The 21,019-nt window shown below is 42.3% G+C and overlaps 1 non-coding gene across 1 annotated transcript; it reads left to right on the top strand.

Annotated features, from left to right (window-relative positions):
- The first annotated feature begins 20,057 nt into the window (after positions 1–20,057).
- On the top strand, positions 20,058–20,135 carry Trnaa-cgc. Its single transcript has one exon. It is a non-coding gene; the product is annotated as a tRNA-Ala (tRNA).
- The last annotated feature ends 884 nt before the right edge of the window (positions 20,136–21,019 follow it).

The raw sequence follows: 21,019 nt of genomic DNA, 5'->3' as shown, positions 1-21,019 counted from the left end.
CGCCAGGAAGGAAGTACACGGCTCGTGTTTTGTGTAGTTCAACCATGCCTAGATGGTCAATACTGCAGTTCGATGGCGTCCGCATTGTGTCCCGTAAGGGCTCGTAACAAGGGAGGTGTCCAGGCGTCTCGGAGTGAACATTAGCGATGTTGTTCGGACATGGAGGAGATACAGAGAGAGACAGGAACTGCCGATGACATGCTTCGCTCAGGCAGCTCAAGAGCTACTAATGCAATGGACGACCGCTACCTAATTGATTATGGCTCCGGGGAACCCTGAGAGCAACGCCACCATGTTGAATAATTCTTTTCGCGCAGCCACAGGACATCGTGTTACGACTCAAACTCTGCGCATTAGGCTGCATGATGCGCAACTTCAATCCCGACGTCCATGGTAAGGTCCATCTTTGCAACCACGAAACCATGTGGCGCGGTACATATAGACAGGATTGGCATCACTTCTCTTCACCGATGAGTGTCGTATATGCCTTCAACCAGACAATCGTCGGAGACGTGTTTGGAGGCAACCCGATCAGGTTGAACGCCTTAGTCCAGCGAGTGCAGCAAGGTGGAGGTTCCCTGATCTTTTGGGGTGACATTATGTGGCGCCGACGCTATATTAAGAGCACGTTACTTTCGAGCAGTTAGTCTATGAGACTGGCATGTGTTTGGTTGGTTTCCTGTTTGGATAACGTGCCTGCTAACTCTTTAGGATAACCATTTCTTATAGCTACATTCCGGAGAAGATCTAGTTCTTTCTCAATATTTTCTTTTTTCATTGGTAAGTTGTTTAGTCTGTGTAACACAGAATGAAAATATGCGAACTTGTGTGATCTAGGGTGGCATGACTAGTTATCGCTAATTATGTCTGCTGTCGTTATTTTACGAAAAATATGAATATGTGTCCAGATAATTAAATATAACTGAGAACAAAAGCATATGCAGGTTAAGTAGCAAAATTCTGTAAAATAATTATAATCTTCCTAGTGTTAAGTACGTTATAAATAAGAGCTTTGCAACACCTGCTCGAATGTAACGTGCTCCTAAAATAGCGTCAACAAATGGTTCAAATGGCTCTGAGCACTATGGGACTCAACTGCTGTGGTCATCAGTCCCCTAGAACTTACAACTACTTAAACCTAACTAACCTAAGGACAGCACACAACACCCAGCCATCACGAGGCAGAGAAAATCCCTGACCCCGCCGGGAATCGAACCCGGGAACCCGGGCGTGGGAAGCGAGAACGCTACCGCACGACCACGAGATGCGGGCTAGCGTCAACACCTCGAACTAATTTATGAGCATGATATGATGTCATTGGAACAACGACGTATATGACATAATCTGTTACCAAGAAAATCATCCGTAAAGTAAGTTATAATGCCCCTAGTATATCTACAGATATGACTGGTTCCTACATCAAAATCACAAGTGTCACCAATGAATACAATGCATGAAACTTCCGTTTTAGATACCTGAAAATGGCCTAAGGCTGAAATTGTACAATCGTTCAGGAAATAAAGTAAATGGCAGCTGAGGTCTTCAAGAAATCATTCAAAAAATTCATCGCAGCTGCGGACCCTATCGCACTGAAAATGAATATTAATTCTGTGTATCCTCAAATTGTACTCAGTGCTTTCATCCCAGCAGTCTGTCCCCTGCAATTATCAGGTAAATCACACGCCCACATAGCACTATTCTGTGGTTGCTATCACTTTTGGGGTCACAACTTGCAAGCTCACTTAGAAAACTACGAAGCCCTTAAAACTTTCTTAATGCATGCCTGCCGCAAAGTGAGCTTCCCAGAATCGTCAACGACCTGTGGTATCCTGCAATGAAGTGCAGTGCGGTTACACTGCAAACTCACTCCCCTCAAAAGAAGCTGATATTCAGGAAAAGTCCATCGTCTAATTTGGAGGGATAGTGGTGTGATTTCACTGGGTGAATCAACTGCAGATTGGTTAAGAACAGTTACCATGTGTGTCACATTACTCCATTTTTTTTGAAATATAGGAAACAGTTGTGGTAAAACTCTTAGTAGTGTACTCTGTCTCAATGTGTACTTTCTTGTCCGTGATCCAGTAATTTGGTCATCCAGGTTTATCCTCCTTCTAAAACATTCTGTCGCTAAAAAGAATGTATTAATGTGCAAAACACAGCTAAAGGGGATAAATTTTGTTTTTCACAGTAGCTCTCAGTTTGTGATAGAAATTACTCAAAATATGGAGAGCGTATGATTACATATAAAACATCTAATATCCTTGAGCATTATAAATTCGCTGGTATAGCATTCCCCATTAAACTCCAGGACCTGCCAAAATTAGGGATGCTAAATCTGGACTACTCAGTTCATGTTTACAGACTGCACGTACATAAAATCGCAAGCCAGAGAAGAAGAAGAAGACGAAGAAGATGAAGAGCATTCTCTGTAGGACATAAGAGATATGAAGCATATGGTATTTGGACCCCTCTATTTTTCAAAAGTAACCAGTCAGCGCCCCAAACATGTAGACCTTTTGCTGTTCCCAAGGGTAAGAAGTAACATTACCTCTGGATCCAAAGCATATCAAATTGTATGCTCATACGATTCCAGTCTTAACCAAGTCTAATCATTCATTGGGGAATAATCCTGTGAGATGATTACTCACTGAGAAACTTGTCACATGCAATGGTTTCGTCCCAAAGGGTTTGACACTGGAGAACAAAAACAGATACGTCATGCACTGCAGAAACCATCAGTAGTGCCTCAGTTTGGAAATGAAGCTTATTAATGTCACCCACAGTGTCTGCCTCGAACAGTCACACTGGGAACAATATGTAGGCGCCAGTACCAAAAAGAGGACTCTCATTTTGAAAAGGATTTTTAAGTTAACAAACAATTCAGTTTTGGGGAAAACTATGGAAGTATCATGAAATTCATTTAGTTTACCATTGGAATTGGCATTATGGCGTAAGAGATTGCATCGCCAGACAAAATTGTTGTTGGCCACTGTCTTCCATATATGATTCCTTTGCCGATGGATAAGGTTTCAGCGGAGTTCATGGAACCTGTCTGTATAGATACGTGTATACTGGACCTTTCGAAACTCAACCTGTCCCACTTCCTTTACGAGTTTTCTGAAACCAAACATCGCCAAACTGAAGTTACTTAATATAGATACAGACAGTTTGATCTACTTTGTGAATGGCTGCGATCCATATGAAGCAAAAAGGTACCATCTCAACTTATTCATCACGTCTGGACATGTAGCTAATAATCCTTACGGTATTGCACCTCAAGACATGAAAGACAAGGCCATTTGGTCGCAGACTGTGGAGTCTGCAGAGCTCAGGCCGAAAGTGTATGCACGCCGTAAAGATGCTGCATAGTGCTTGAATAAAACGTAAGTGATGCTTGGCGTTTTTCAGAGAAGTGTTATAGGCCCCCTGCTGTTTATAATCTATATAAATGATTTAGGAGATAATTTGAGCACCCATTTTAGATCATTCGCCAATAATGCTGAGATTTACCGTCGATTTAAGTCATCAGAAGACTATAACCAATTCCAAAATGAGTTAGACAATATATCTGTGTGGCGCTAAAGGTGGCAGTTGACCCCTACATAATGAAAAGTATGAGGTCATCCGTAGCACTAAAAGGAACCATATTTTGGCTACATGATAAGTCACAAAAGCCTGAAGACTGTCATGTCAACTAAATGCCTTGGAATAACAAATACAAACAACTTAAACTGGAACGATCACGTACATAACGTGGTGACGAAAGCAAACAAAAGACTGTATTTTATTAGTAGAACACATAAAAGATGCAGCGTGTCCTCTAAAGAGATTGCCTACACTATGATTGTCCGTCCTCTGTTAGAGTATTGTTGTGCAGTGAGGGATCCTTACCATACAGGATTGATGGAGAACATTGAAAAAGTCTATAGAAGGGAAGCTCGTTCTATATTATCACGTAGTAGGGAAGATAGTGCCTTAGATACACTATGTCATCAAAAGTATCCGGACATCCCCAAAAACATACGTTTTTCGTGTTAGGTGTATTGTGCTGCCACCTACTGCCAGAAACTCTATATCAGCGACCTCAGTAGTCATTAGACATCGTGAGAGAGAGAATGGGGCGCTCCTCGAACTCACGGACTTCGAACGTGGTCAGGTGATTGTTTGTCACTTGTGTCATACGTCTGAACGAGAGATTTCAACACTCCTAAACATCCCTAGGCCCACTGTTTCCGATGTGATAGTGAGGTGGAAACGTCAAGGGACACGTGAAGCGTACAGGCCGAAATCGTCTGTTGACTGACAGAGACCACCGACAGTTGAAGGTGGTCGTGATGTGTAATAGGCAGACATCTATCCAGACCATCACACAGGAATTCCAATCTGCATCAAGATCCACTGCAAGTACTATGACAGTTACGCGGGGGGTGGGTTTCACGGTCGAGCGGCTGCTAATAAGCCACACATCACGCCGGTAAATGCCAAAAGACGCCTAGCTTCGCATAGTGTAAGTAGCGCGAACACTAGACGATTGAACAGCGGGAAACCGTTGTGTGGAGTGATGAATCACGATATACAATGTGGCGATCCGATGGCAGGGTGTGGGTATGGCGAATGCCCGGTGAACGTCATCTGTCACAAGTGTACTGCCAACAGTAAATTTCGGAAGCGGTGGTGTTATGGTGTAGTCGTGTTTTCCATAGAGGGGGCTTGCACCCCTTGTTGTTTTGCGTGGCACTATCACAGCACAGAAGCACTTTCTTCCTTCCCATTGTTGAAGAATAATTCGGGGATGGCGACTGCATCTCTCAAAGCGATCGAGCACCAGTTCATAATTCACGGCCTGTGGCCGAGTGGTTGCACGATAACACCCCTGTAATCGACTGTCCTGCACAGAGTCCTGACCTGAATTCTACAGAACGGCGACTTCGTGCCAAGCCTCAGAGACCGACATCGATACCTCTCCTCAGTGAAGAACTGGCTGCCATTCCCCAAGAAACCTTCCTGCACCTGATTGAACGTATGCCTGCGAGAGTGGAAGCTGTCATCAAGGCTAAGGGTAGGACAACACCATACTGAATTCGAACATTACCGATGGAGGGCGCTATGATCTTGTAAGTCATTTTCAGCCAGGTGTACGGATACTTTTGATCACACAGTGTATGACACACGAGCTCTGGTAGCATCGTTAAAATACTGAGACCTTTTCGTTGCGGTGAGAGCTTTTCACGAAATTTCAATCTCCAACTTTTTCCCCAGAATGCGAAAATGTTTTGTTGAAACCCAGATACATAGGGGTAAATGGTCATTGTAACAAAAGAAAATAAATCAGAGCTCACACAGAAAAAGTTAAGTTTTCGTTTCTCTCGCATGTTCTTCGAGAGTAGAATGGGAGAATTACAGAGAAATTGGTTTGACGAACGTTTTGCCAGGCACTTACGTGTGAACTGTACATTAGTCATGTAGATACAGTCTCTACCCAAAGACTGCCAAAGGATGTAAACCATGTGGCCTTCAAGGCTCTAACAATCGAAGTGCGCAATGGCAGTCTGTGCACTTGGTGCGCCAAACAGTCCCTTGATTGTCAGGCCATGAGATACATTGTGCACTGCAACTGAGAGCGGTCTTTCACACCATGACGACAAAGGGTTCATATATGGGGACGGGATGGGCGCACTGTATGTGTGCGTGTGGAATAGTAGCATGGACCATTTGTTATAGGTGTGTGTATGCAATGTATAGATATTGCACACTATGTACATGTCTATGTGATTATGGCTTATTTATTTATTTATTGTTCACTCGCTTCTAGTCGTAGCAATTACTCTTCATTTTTCCCATGTATTGTGTATATTGTTCAAAGGTAATTAAATAACCAATGCGAAAAGCATTAATATCTGTTTTATGTACCTCTGTTTTTGTACCCAAGTTTTCTATTAAACAAATTGCTTTGTAAAGTAACTTTAAAAAAATTTAGTAAAAGAATATGTTCTCAACAATCCAAATTTTGTTCATGCTTGCAATTGATTATAAAGAGAAAGACCCTGATCCTGTCACTAGGAGGTACAAATGATGAATTTCCCTAGAGACAGAAATGGAATTTCACTGCGGCTACCACACAAACTTAATTATGCATATAGCAGTTTATCTATCGACCATGTTTGCTTGTTATCGACATTGATACTGGCAAGATATCGGTCCCAGGGATGCCAAGATTTTCGAGAATGTATTGATTTCTATAATATAAATGTGGCATAAAGTCATGCAGGAGGCAGGCTACCATTATCACAATAATCAGCAGTTCTCCATCCAGCCTGACGCCGGCGCAATGGTAAAAGTCAAACATCAGGCAAGGAATGACTCTATTGACTATATGACGCGCTTCGTAATTTATCTATCATCATATATCTAGGAGGAGACTAGTCTGCTAATGTTTGTTTCACTTACAACTTGCCATATCTGCCCGCAGTAATCGTTCCTGGATATGTGATGATGGATAAATTCCGAACCGCGTCATATGAGCAATAAAATCGTTCCTTGTCTGATGTTTTACCATTGCGATCCAGTCAGCCTTAATGCAGAACAAGTGACTGTTTTGATTTCAAATTCGATTTCAGATAACCTGTGATAAAATATATATTGTTTTTTTTGTGTTGTATAATCACAAATTAGCAATGTTTGAATTTTTTTTCCATTACTTCTACGGTGAAAACTTGCTTCTTGCAATATTTCTCCGCTCTAGGTCAATTGAAACTACCCTATAGGTTTTGTTGAGTGAGTTTACACGTATCTAAATATGTGACCTAAATGGCAGTATTTTTTCGTTGCGTTGACTTAGAGGTTTACATATATTATACTTCCAAGAGCCTTCAGACCTTAGTGTGTGATATAAATTCCAACTTGATACGTCTATTCGTTCCTGAGAAAAAGCAGTTTTAACAGGCGGACGAACAGACAGACAGATGAGAAATGACAAAAAAATTTTGTGTGTGATATAACTAAAAATTCACAGTTTTTGGATTTTTTTCTTTCGTTGTACTGAGAAACATTGCTTCTTCCCAAACTAGATGATTCAAAGCCAACGGGAAGTACCCTATAAGTTTTAATGAGTGACTTTTCGAGTATCAAAATATGTGAGATAAATGGCCATATCTTACGATTACATTAATTTAGAAGTTCCAATGTTTTACACCGCCAGCGGACATTAGACCTCAACATGTAACATAAATTACAACTTGATACTACTATCAGCCCCTGAGAGAAAAGGGTTTTCAAGAGTCGGACAGACAGGCAGGCAGACGGACAACAAAGCGATCATATAAGCGTTCCGTTTTTACCGACTGTGGCACGGAACTTTAAAAATTAGTCAAATCCTTTGTGGGGCGGTTTTCCTGTCCGGAAAACATGTGAATCATTTTTAAAATTTCCGTTCACTATGAACTTTCTTGTGAACCAAATGAGAATTCAAATAAAAGTATCAGAAGAAAATTATGGAATTTACTTTTTCTCCATTCTGTTCGTGAAATATCCTTGCGAATAAATGAAAATAATTTGATAAAATCTCTAGTCACCAGACGAGTCGTGTGGTGACGTCGTAACGTTTCTATGAGTTTCCTAGTGGTTGTATTTAGGACCGTATCCGCCTGAAGATGAGGGTAGGAAACACGTAAAAACTTTGCGACGAGACGACTCAGCAGACAACCAGGAAAGAGATCATCGACGAAATTCACCGAGAAAGCCTGCATTTCCATACGAAAATAGTTTGTCAAAATTATCGCACAAGTTCAATACTGTTAAAGTATGGTGTCGTTCATTCATCGCTGTAAATGGAGCGTATTTGATTGATGATCCAATTTCATGAGAGACAATGACTGCTATGTCTAGAATAAAATGTGGAATAGAAACGCAAAGGTCACAAAATTAATTTACTTACAGTTCAGACGTATGTCGGTTCTCGACGCTGCCTAGTGTCTCTTGAACTGTTTTCACGAAGTACTCCTACGCTAGGCCGAAAATCAAGTAGATTTTCCATTTTTCCGGTGGAATCATCTGCTACAACTCCGAAACTCAACCAACCTCACCCTTTCCCCACCCACCGACACGCCCACCCACCCACCTACACACACACACACACAAATGCGCCCGCGCGCTAACGCACAGCGACCGCGAGCAGGGGAGCACACATGCTCGCTTTTCATAAGAGTAGCTGCTGTTACAAATAAACTAAATCTTACTAGTGGGATGAAATTACACAACTTATAATTCTGAACAAATAATTTCTTACAGCGGAATTTCAGTTTTTGAGGTCATCGCTACCTGGAATAACGGAAGGTAGATAATGAAAGTAAAGAATGAGGACTATAATTAATTTCGCCTCCTCAGGGGCCAACCACTTAAATTTTCTCAATAATTTTCGCTCAGCGAAGAATATTATTCACAAATAATGCTGATACCAATCATTATAGCGTATCTCAGACATATAGTGGAAGGATTCACTAAGTTACAGACTTGGGCTGTCGTAATTTTGAAAATTATACGCATAATGCGATCAGTCAATCACGTTATGCGGTATGGTTAATTAAATGTCGGACTACGTTTCTGAGAGACTGCAGGTCCATTGGTGCACAAATAAAAGAAAATGAACTGATTAATTAGCATTTCACATTACGCGAATGGCTGACTAGTCTCATGTCTGAATTTTTGCGTCTCCTTTCACGTAATAGATTGAATGAAAATCGGCTCATTACACAGCATTAATTCACAAGGATATGGTCTAGATAAAATAAACGTTAAACGAATCCTGTATATTCAAAGTTAATGAGAGACCAATCTGTTGATGTTTACACGACGCCAGCTGGAACAAGAAAAACAGGGCTAAACAGCAAGGCTTCTCGACACTGTTCGCAGAAAAATAAGTGAAGACTGTGCCTTCCTTTATTTGCAGGATGTCTTTTTTTTTTTTTTTTTTCGTCATCAGTCTACTGACTGGTTTGATGCGGCCAGCCACGAATTCCTTTCCTGTGCTAACCTCTTCATCTCAGAGTAGCACTTGCAACGTATGTCCTCAATTAGTTGCTTGACGTATTCCAATCTCTGTCTTCCTCTACAGTTTTTGCCCTCTACAGCTCCCTCTAGTACCATGGCTGTCATTCCCTCATGTCGCAGCAGATGTCCTATCATCCTGTCCCTTCTCCTTATCAGTGTTTTCCACATATTCCTTTCCTCTCCGATTCTGCGTAGAACCTCCTCATTCCTTACCTTATCAGTCCACCTAATTTTCAACATTCGTCTATAGCACCACATCTCAAATGCTTCGATTCTCTTCTGTTCCGGTTTTCCCACAGTCCATGTTTCACTACCATACAATGCTGTACTCCAGACGTACATCCTCAGAAATTTCTTCCTCAAATTAAGGCCGGTATTTGATATTACTGGACTTCTCTTGGCCAGAAATGCCTTTTTTGCCATAGCGAGTCTGCTTTTGATGTCCTCCTTGCTCCGTCTGTCATTGGTTATTTTACTGCCTAGGTAGCAGAATTCCTTAACTTCATTGACTTCGTGACCATCAATCCTGATGTTAAGTTTCTCGTTGTTCTCATTTCTACTACTTCTCATTACCTTCGTCTTTCTCCGATTTACTCTCAAACCATACTGTGTACTCATTAGACTGTTCATTCCGTTCAGCAGATCATTTAATTCTTCTTCACTTTCACTCAGGATAGCAATGTCATCAGCGAATCGTATCATTGATATCCTTTCACCTTGTATTTTAGTTCCACTCCTGAATCTTTCTTTTATTTCCATCATTGCTCCCTCGATGTACAGATTGAAGAGTAGGGGCGAAAGGCTACAGCCTTGTCTTACACCCTTCTTAATACGAGCACTTCGTTCTTGATCGTCCACTCTTATTATTCCCTCTTGGTTGTTGTACATATTGTATATGACCCCTACTTTTTTCAGAATCTCGAGCAGCTTGCACCATTTTATATTGTCGAACGCTTTTTCCAGGTCGACAAATCCTATGAAAGTGTCTTGATTTTTCTTTAGCCTTGCTTCCATTATTAGCCGTAACGTCAGAATTGCCTCTCTCGTCCCTTTACTTTTTCTAAAGCCAAACTGGTCGTCACCTAGCGCATTCTCAATTTTCTTTTCCATTCTTCTGTATATTATTCTTGTAAGCAGCTTCGATGCATGAGCTGTTAAGCTGATTGTGCGATAATTCTCGCACTTGTCAGCTCTTGCCGTCTTCGGAATTGTGTGGATGATGCTTTTCCGAAAGTCAGATGGTATGTCGCCAGACTCATATATTCTACATACCAACGTGAATAGTCGTTTTGTTGCCACTTCCCCCAATGATTTTAGAAATTCTGATGGAATGTTATCTGTCCCTTCTGCCTTATTTGACCGTAAGTCCTCCAAAGCTCTTTTATATTCCGATTCTAATACTGGATCCCCTATCTCTTCTAAATCGACTCCTGTTTCTTCTTCTATCACATCAGACAAATCTTCACCCTCATACAGGCTTTCAATGTATTCTTTCCACCTATCTGCTCTCTCCTCTGCATTTAACAGTGGAATTTCCGTTGCACTCTTAATGTTACCACCGTTGCTTTTAATGTCACCAAAGGTTGTTTTGACTTTCCTGTATGCTGAGTCTGTCGTTCCGACAATCATATCTTTTTCGATGTCTTCACATTTTTCCCGCAGCCATTTCGTCTTAGCTTCCCTGCACTTCCTATTTATTTCATTACTCAGCGACTTGTATTTCTGTATTCCTGATTATCCCAGAACATGTTTGTACTTCCTCCTTTCATCAATCATCTGAAGTATTTCTTCTGTTACCCATGGTTTCTTCGCAGCTACCTTCTTTGTACCTATGTTTTCCTTCCCAACTTCTGTGATGGCCCTTTTTAGAGATGTCCATTCCTCTTCAACTGTACTGCCTACTGCGCTATTCCTTATTGCTGTATCTATAGCGTTAGAGAACTTCAAACGTATCTCGTCATTCCTTAGTACTTCCGTATCCCACTTCTTTGCGTATTGATTCTTCCTGACTAATGTCTTGAACTTCAGCCTACTCTTTATCACTACTATATTGTGATCTGAGTCTATATCTGCTCCTGGGTACGCCTTACAATCCAGTATCTGATTTCGGAATCTCTGTCTAACCATGATGTAATCTAATTGAAATCTTCCCGTATCTCCCGGCCTTTTCCAAGTATACCTCCTCCTCTTGTGATTCTTGAACAGGTTATTCGCTATTACTAGCTGAAACTTGTTACGGAACTCAATTAGTCTTTCTCCTCTTTCATTCCTTGTCCCAAGCCCATATTCTCCTGTAACCTTTTCTTCTACTCCTTCCCCTACAACTGCATTCCAGTCGCCCATGACTGTTAGATTTTCGTCCCCCTTTACATACTGCATTACCCTTTCAATATCCTCATACACTTTCTCTATCTGTTCATCTTCAGCTTGCGACGTCGGCATGTATACCTGAACTATCGTTGTCGGTGTTGGTCTGCTGTCGATTCTGATTAGAACAACCCGGTCACTGAACTGTTCACAGTAACACACCCTCTGCCCTACCTTCCTATTCATAACGAATCCTACACCTGTTATACCGTTTTCTGCTGCTGTTGATATTACCCGATACTCATCTGACCAGAAATCCTTGTCTTCCTTCCACTTCACTTCACTGACCCCTACTATATCTAGATTGAGCCTTTGCATTTCCCTTTTCAGATTTTCTAGTTTCCCTACCACGTTCAGGCTTCTGACATTCCACGCCCCGACTCGTAGAACGTTATCCTTTCGTTGATTATTCAATCTTTTTCTCATGGTAACCTCCCCCTTGGCAGTCCCCTCCCGGAGATCCGAATGGGGGACTATTCCGGAATCTTTTGCCAATGGAGATATCATAATGACACTTCTTCAATTACAGGCCACATGTCCTGTGGATACACGTTACGTGTCTTTAATGCAGTGGTTTCCATTGCCTTCTGCATTCTCATGTCGTTGATCATTGCTGATTCTTCCGCCTTTAGGGGCAATTTCCCACCCCTAGGACAAGAGAGTGCCCTGAACCTCTATCCGCTCCTCCGCCCTCTTTGACAAGGCCGTTGGCAGAATGAGGCTGACTTCTTATGCCGGAAGTCTTCGGCCGCCAAAATTTAGGCAGTGGCGGGGATCGAACCCGGGACCAAGACGTTTTGATTATCAAAGACGCTACCCCTTTTTTTTAAATCTCATTTTGTTCGCTTCTGTTCGTTGCATCTGCTCGGGGCGGACGTCGTAAGACATCCTTTTATGTTCGTTGTTGGTCGATTGACTCAGAGTTTTTCATTACAGAGGGCAGCTAACCCCCTGACCGAACACGCTGAGCTACCGTGCCGGCTGTCCCTAGACAACGGTCTTATTACTGTCAGTTAAATATCTCTAGCGGATGCCTTGGCCCCCTTTTTCATGACATACGTTTTAAACTTTACATACACAAGACAGAGAAAGAAAACGATATATGGGGGGTCTTATAAGTTGCAGTGGATGGCGGCGCAATTATGATATTCGTATCACATTAGTCTAAGAGGGGCCGCTACTTTTATAGATAAGGGTACCAAATTTTTGAGGCCTGAATTATTCAGACCGTAGAGAATACTGTGTTGAGTATTTTGAGATATGGAGCCAATGGTCCAAAACATATTTCAAGTGGCTTGATCTTTTTATGTCTTTTTTAAAAAGTAACGGAGGGAGGTGAGGGAATTCAGAGAGATTTATTTTGTAAAACTCAGACTCGTAACTTACCTCGGGTGCCCTTAAGTTCCAGCCACAAAGTTTGAGGTAACAAAGTCATCAGCAAAGAAGTCCTGTTACGTATTGCAGTGCTTACGAACCGTTGTGGTAAAATGAATGTAGTGAAATACAAGAAAGGAGACAAAAAATACACATTTATGCAAAGTGACCCGAAGATATTTTTCCACGCCTCCTGATGCTTACACGGCGCAAAGAAAAGAAAATTTATAGTTCACTCCTGTACATGTTATGATCTAAATAAACTGCAATGACTATATTATGCCATCTACTAAAGCTTTGCTATTAGATAAGCGTTATTTATCAAGCGCACTACCAGCATCGAAATGTAGGGGAGTCCACACCCCTTATGGACAGCGCTTATAAAACACTTTTATAAGCGTGCCTATATTAAGCCGATACCAAAAGTTTCATCTAATTTATACGCTTCGTATGTTGTTTACGATAATTCGCTCTAACTGCAGAACACACGGTTGAGGTACTCCTTGCTGATTAATCTGATTAATTTTGTTAGAATGACAGGATCCTGCGAACGTATGTTTCCATCTTAACTACCTCTCGCTCCCTAAGGACAAAATGTAAAGTTACATGGTGTTACACTTGCGAATGGCCAGGATAGGTTACACACGAGTACGTGTGCTGGACTACGTAATGGAGAGGCAAGAGATTTTGAAATTAGTTATTTTGTGGTAATGGTGAAAACTACGTTGAAGTTTAGGAACACGGTCAAGAAAAATCAATTTATTACGAGATGGGGTAGTATTGTATTGAGGCTGCAGAGACTGCGATATTGAGGATCACAGAAGGTGTAGCTCAGCTGAAGGTAAATGGACAGCCGTAAAAATGGTCACAATGGAAGTCGATCAGAGTCTAAGTTGACTCACCCAAGACAAAACTGGAAATAGAATCTTTACTGTAGGCCTCATGCAGTTGCTAATTTTCATATGGGAGGAATTCCGTCTTATGGATATGCAATTCAGGGATTGAAATTCTTTTTGCAATTTTTGCCATACATCAACTAATATTATTCTGAAAACCCTGAGCTAGGGTTGTAACAGAATTTATGTCGATATTTCTGTGTCTGTCTGCACGTATCTCCAAGTTCCACAGCAGCACAAACTTACCTGCATTTACTAAATCTTCACTGTATGCCGAAGGCAGGCCATTTCCTCGCAGATTTTAAATGCAACAACAGTGAATGTAGTACTTCTCGAGAACGTTTCCCTCTAGTGAACTCCCGTGTAACCACATGGGTGGTTATACTCAACAAAAACAATGTGCATTCATAAAAACACCGAATGCTCAAACGCACTACAATGTTCAGTATGTGAACATGAGATAACAGGTTTCATATGCAAGTACATTTCCGCCATGTGCATCTTTAACCTACTACCGAACACAATAGACAACAGAAAATCACCAAATATTAGCATTAATGCCTGAACCTTTATTTCACAAGTGGAAGAGACGTGAGATAAGCCACCCGAAACCTAAGGTGCCTGAGTAAAAATAGGATATTGATCCCGAAGTGTTCTAAAGGATTCGAAAGCGCAAATAAAGGCCTAACTTTCCCACTTCAAACAAGAGTCCAAAATTTATCTTGGAAACAGATCTAATGCTCCATAATCTGAAAAGCCATGTAGCGTACAATGCAGGGCAGGTGAGCAGCTTTACCGCAGAGCTCCCCTGCTGACTGGCTGCCGCCAAAGCTCGCACGCCTCCTCAACACGCTTTTCATGTCGTCCCACCAACGTGCAATGATCGCCCACAATGTTTTTCCCCTTATTCCATAGCGGGAGATAGTCTTGTAATTATTTGAACTCAGTTATTCGAACTCTCCATCATTTTTTCTTAAATGTACGTAACTGAATTTCTTCCACGGTAAGCCTATACACAAACCTGTGAAGCAGCCATTAGTCCTCTATAATACATACAATTAATATGATTACCAAAACGTAAAATCGATCAGTTTGTGAAACAACATTTCTTGGTGGGAGGTCTGGACGGAATGCATTCAACCTCTTGAAGCTAAATGAGGAGCTATTCGAACGAATGGTAGTTGTTCCAAGGTCAAGAAAGGCGATAACGACCGGCAGAGCGGTGTGCTGAAGACACGCTTTTCCATACCACCCCCTCGGAAGAGGATCCCACGGCGGTCGGTCGGAAACTATTGACTCCATCTAGAACCACAGCATGGTATTGTGAAACATCAAAGGAGACAATTGTGTCTCACTAATTCAGTTAACACTGTTAATAAAAGGCAAATTTAATTAGTCTGTGAAGCAAAGGCGATTATGCCATCTCACTAGCTCTCAGTGTGATTTCAGTATGATTACTACATAAAGTTAAGCTCGTTAGGAAAGCAAATAAACTTGAAGTCTAGCTAGAGTTTGTCTGCAGGGAGACAGGAGAAAAGTAATGTTTCGACACATTCATAGAAATAGTTTTAGAGAAGTGGTTGTGAAACTTTTTTGCTCAAGAGCTGATACTGACATTGTGGGGAGGCGCCTCGAGCCGCGTATGTCTCGGTCTTATTATTAATAGTAACCCACGTAAACTGGCATGCTATGAGCCTCCAATACACTATCTACAGTAAGGGCGCGATACGTTGGCCGTCAGACCCCAAGTGCTGATCATTCAAAGTCAGCAGCACAAAAAACACTTCTTGTCGACCGTTCTGTTCGAAATGGTTTCCACACACAGCCACTCCAAAGCTGTGGCATTGTAACTGCCTAGTGAAGTTTTGTCGCGTTGAGCGGATGACTAATTTATTAATGACGGCATTTGTACTTACAGGATGATAATTGTTGAACTATATGAAATAAAATCGTCGTACGGTTTGCATTAGGATGTTCAAACTGCACGGTTAGCCCGCGGGGCATGATGGGAATTAATATACGCTTACATGGTTTGATTTAACGACGAATCCCACTTTCATTTGAATGCGTGGAGTTAAAACTGGCGCATTTGCGTGGCTGATAATCCGCATTTCGCGATCGAGAAGTCTCTTCACCCTCAACAGATGACTGTGTTGGGGGCAATGTCCAGTCACGGAATGATCTGTGCGCTATTCCTTGGTGGCGCGGTGATTAGCGAACGATACGTGAAGGTTTTGGAAGATGATTTCACCCCCCATTATCGAAAGTGACTCTGTTTTCGGCAAGATGTGATTCACGCGAGACTGAGCTCGCAGTAGAGTGTTTGATGTCGTGGAGGAACACTCTGGGGCAGCCTCCTGGCTCTGGGGTTCCCAGAGGCCACTGGCATGGGCATCGATTGTCAGTCATCTTCTACGGATCTGAACACATGCGACTCCTTTTTGTGGGGCTCTATTAAAGAAACTTCAGGAGTGGAGTTAAAACTCATGCTGAAGATATCAATGATACGATTCGCTGATGACATTGCTATCCTGAGTGAAAGATAAGAAGAATTAGAAATTAGAGGACCTGCTAAATGCAATGATCTAACGAATACAGAACATGGACTGAGAGTAAATCGAAGTAAAACGAAAGTAATGAGAAGTAGCAGAAACGAGAACAGCGAGAAACTTAACATCAGGCGTAATCCTCACGAAGTAGATGAAGTGAAGGAATTCTGCTACCTAGGCAGCAAAATGACCAATAACGGACGGAGCAAGGAGGACATCAAAATCAGACTAGCACTGAGGCAAAGAGCATTCTTGGCAAAGAGAAGTCTGCTAGTATCAAACATAGACATTAATATGAGGAAGAAATCTCTCAGCATCTACGTTTCCAGCGCAGCATTGTATGGTAGTGAAAAATGGACTGTGGGGAAACTGGAACACAAGAGAATCGAAGCACTGAAAATTAGGTCGAGCATGGAAAATTAGGTGTATTGACAAGGTAACGAATAAAGAGGTTCTGCGCAGACTCTGAGAGGAAAGGAATATGTGTAAAACACTGGCAAGGAGACGGGACAGGATTATAGGACAGCTGTTAGGAAGTGAGGGAATGACTTCCATGGTACTAGAGGGAGCTGTAGAGGAAGACAGAGATTGGAATGCATGTAGCAAATAAACGAGGACGTAGGTTGCAAGTCCTACTTTGAGATGAAGATGTTGACACAGGACAAGAATTCAAACCAGTCAGAAGACTCATGAAAAAAATATTGAAGACAAGGTGTACAGCAATAACAGCAAAACCACTGCTGAACTGAAAACAGCCATTCAGGGGCTCATCGACAACATCGGTGTTCCGACACTTCAGCAGCTCATGCAGAATTTCGCCATTTGTCTGCGCTACATCACTGCTAATTATGGCAGGCTTATCGAACATGTCATAACCTAAATCCGAATATCTGTAGCGACGTTTACGTGTTGAATAAAGTGTATGTGCGCTGTACTTTTTAACTAGTTTACGTTTTTTTATATAGTTCAATAACTGTCACCCTGAAAAAATTATGTTTGGAAATACCCGTTACAAATTTCTGAGACTTATAGAGGGGAGTGAGTGCATAATATTTTGAGTAGGAACCCAGGTCTGGGAACGTAGCTTTACCGTTCTATGACGGTTTTAGTACAAACGTTTAATTCATCTAGTTCTGCTTGAGAAACTAAATTAGGCGTGACACAGTGCAATTATTGGGTAACAATTCGAAAGGAAACGAAACGAAATATTCTTTTACCGCTTAAGTACTTTTTTTGTATTAACACTTAAGCGTTACGTGTTTACGTTATTCCAAAGCGAAAGAGACTCCAGCATACTGAATACACAGAACAGTACTGAAGCATTACAACAGCGGCTCTATGTGGCTATCACCAACATTGTTACAGACATTCTACCTATGAAGTATGTTCTGGTACACTCTCCCCAACCCAACAGGTGTGTCTTCAGTTTCTGGCGCAGTGGACGGATCTCGTGCCAGCAGATCTTCTTCTGTCTCTACAAAAGTGTCGTAAATTAAACGTTGCATACGCCCAACAAGAAGTAGTCCATAGAGGTTAAGCCTGGTGATCGCGATGGCCACCCCGGTTTATCCACCCTTCACCATATCGTCTGTTGAGACAAGAGAAGTGTGATGGTGAACCATCATGCTGAAACCACAATTCTTGACACACATTTAGTGGCACGGCTCCCGGAATCGGATCCAGTGCATTTTGTAGACCATTTAGCTTGAGTGGAAGGAGGTCTGGCTCCATCACGTGACCATCCAGAATACCTGCCCACACGTTAATATCAAATCGATGCTGACATCTCTGAACATACGTGGCATTGGGGTTTTCGTCTACCTAGGCATGGCTGTTTCGCGAATTCAGAACACAGTCCGCAGTCAACTAACATTCATCTGTGAATAGAACTCGACATGGAAGCAGGGGTCTGTCCATACTGAGATTAATATCCATTGCACGTCCACTTGTTCGAATACTTGTTGATTGGTTCTCTTCATCGCGATGCAGTATATCTTCTTCAAATTTGGGAAAGCGGCATTTCCGTGGAGTACCACAAACTGCTTCCTTACGGTGAAGATGCTTGTTTCACAGATCATCTGCATAACGGGCAAAAAGTTTGTGCTATGGCGTGCTGCGATACGAAAATCGTTCGTGATCAGCCGACCAGCAGCTGCGCCATACACGAGGAGCATGTTTCTGCATTCTGAAAACCTGTACCGACCCGTGTTTACTGTATCGGAGACGCACAGGCACTGAATAGGTCTCGCAGCAAGGTAGGCGTTAAGCGACGTCAGGTGACCGTCTAATGTACTACACGTCTTTCAAATGGTTCAAATGGCTCGGAGCACTATGGGACTTAACATCGAGGGTCATCAGTCCCCTAGAACTTAGAACTACTTAAACCTAACTAACCTAAAGACATCACACACATCTATGCCCGAGGCAGGATTCGAACCTGCGACCGCAGCAGTCGCGCGGTTCCGGACTGAAGCGCCTAGAACCGCTCCGCCACCGCGGCCGGCCACGTCGTTCAGTGTGCCTGCATACCAGGATAAGCAACTCAGACTTTTCCCCTTTGCCTCAGCAGGAGCGAACGCTCTACACATCTGAATTGAAAAAAATTTGAAACGGGCGTATGGTACTGTTGGCCGGGAGGCCCCATCCGGGGAAGTTTGGCCGCCAAGTGCGAGTCTTATTTCACTCGACGCCACATTGGACTACTTGTGTTCCGGTGATGAGGATGAAACGATGACGAGGACAATGCGACACCCAGTCCACGAGCGGAGAAAATCTCCAGTCCGGCCGGGAATCGAACCCAGGTCAGTTGGTGCGGGAGGCAAGCACGTTATCGCCCAGAATTTTTTTTTTTGTATATTTCGTTGCGTTTGGTCTGGGCGGACGTGATAAGACATCCGTTCAAGTTGATCGTTGATTCCTTTGCTCAGGCGGACATCTGAATCGAAAACGTCATAGAACAGAAAAAGTACGCTTCCAGACATGGGTTCCTATTCAAAGTATAATGTAGTCACTCCCCCCAACACGACCTAGAAGTTTGTAGCGGTGTTTGCGAACGCCCTATATGTAAATGCATTGAGCATTATGAAACACGATCACGAATGTTCACTAAATATTTGAAATGTCATTACTTTCCTACTCATGTCTTGTAATACAACTGCCCTAATTAATTTAATGTTCCTTTCGACAAATAAGTACAGCATTTGAAGAGAACTGTATCTGTATTGTCCATTCACGAATCCAGGTTACTTCCGTGTCAAGTGTTGTCAGTACTGGAAGACAAAGGAAGCATTCGCCCTCTCACATCCTCTAAACACGCAATGACCACGCAATGACCCCTCTGCCCCTGAGGCGAGCGGAAAAATTTACTTGACTCACACCAAATTTCACTAGCGTCAATTAAGATTAAGCACATCATAAATATAAGTGTCTCTGTAAGTATTTTTATTTGTTACGGACTATGAAAACTGCTCTTAGGAAGATCTCAACGGTATTAAAGCCTTCTATACGTAACAGTTTATAGCCGTCAACTATTTGCATTTCGAGCCGCCAGCTGTACATATACACCTTTATTCTCAACCTATTTCAATTTTAGCAACCATTATAATGTAGAAAAGCTGTATACTGATAGATCAAAATACATTAAATTCATATAGGATATGTCTTGTCTATCATTATATGTCTTGTTTATCCTTCTCTGACTCCTGTGTACACAGTAACGTTTAGATTTTGTTAAAACTGTAGTATCGGAGAAACAGATTTGACGGTTTCCTGATCCCAGTGCATGATCTATGGTTTTAGCTAGCTCTGATCATCACTATGCTAGAACGGCCGAGCGAGGTGGCGCAGTGGTTAGCACTCTGGACTCGCATTCGGGAGGACGACGGTTCAATCCCGTCTCCGGCCATCCTGATTTAGGTTTTCCGTGATTTCCCTAAATCGCTTCAGGCAAATGCCGGGATGGTTCCTTTGAAAGGGCACGGCCGATTTCCTTCCCCATCCTTCCCTCACCCGAGCTTGCGCTCCGTCTCTAATGACCTCGTTGTCGACGGGACGTTAAACACTAATATCCTCCTCCTCCTCCTAGAATGTGCAGAGAGGTCATGGAAATTCAAAGGCACAAAAACAACGTTGAGAGAAACGAAAAGGATTGACGTTAGAGAACTTGTGCGCATTAGTTCTAAGTAAAACAAACAGCTCCAACACTTCTCCTTCAAAATCTCCAAATCAGATGTCGGCGCGACTTCGCTATCTTAGGCAGCGATCTAACGACGCACGAACAGACCGTTGCGTGGATGCCTTGCTGAGATTTCTTTCTGAGCCGTTAAAGCCTCTGTATATGTCTCCAGTATTGGAAAACGAAGTTTTAAGCAGGGAATTATACCTTGAATCATGGCCTCGTGACTATAAAACATATACCAGCAATGCCACAAATATCGGACGTGAAAGCCAGCACGTCATGGCTACAGTTCATCCTTTTTTTTATTTTACGGATTGCAACAGTACAAAAATTTTTCAGTAATATAATCAAAATTGTGGATAAAGAGTCGTACCCTGAACGACGGGCCCAAATCGCGTCGCTGCTATTTTGACGTCGTTTTCATCTAGAATATAAGGGACGTTTATTTAATTTCAGTACCTGCAACGTCAAATTAATTTCAGTGCGTGTGACGTCACTTATAACTGGCTCTGTTGACCCCTAACCTCGTCAGTGGGCGTTGTTTACTACGAAATGTAGTGAATAATTGAAATTTTTATGTGGTATCTTCGCTCGAATCGGCAGCCACGCAC

The sequence above is a fragment of the Schistocerca piceifrons genome, chromosome 6 (genome assembly GCF_021461385.2).
Source record: "Schistocerca piceifrons isolate TAMUIC-IGC-003096 chromosome 6, iqSchPice1.1, whole genome shotgun sequence".
NCBI lineage: Eukaryota > Metazoa > Arthropoda > Insecta > Orthoptera > Acrididae > Schistocerca > Schistocerca piceifrons.
The sequence above is the reverse complement of the archived record's forward strand: the minus strand, read 5'-3'. Positions and strand labels throughout refer to the sequence as shown.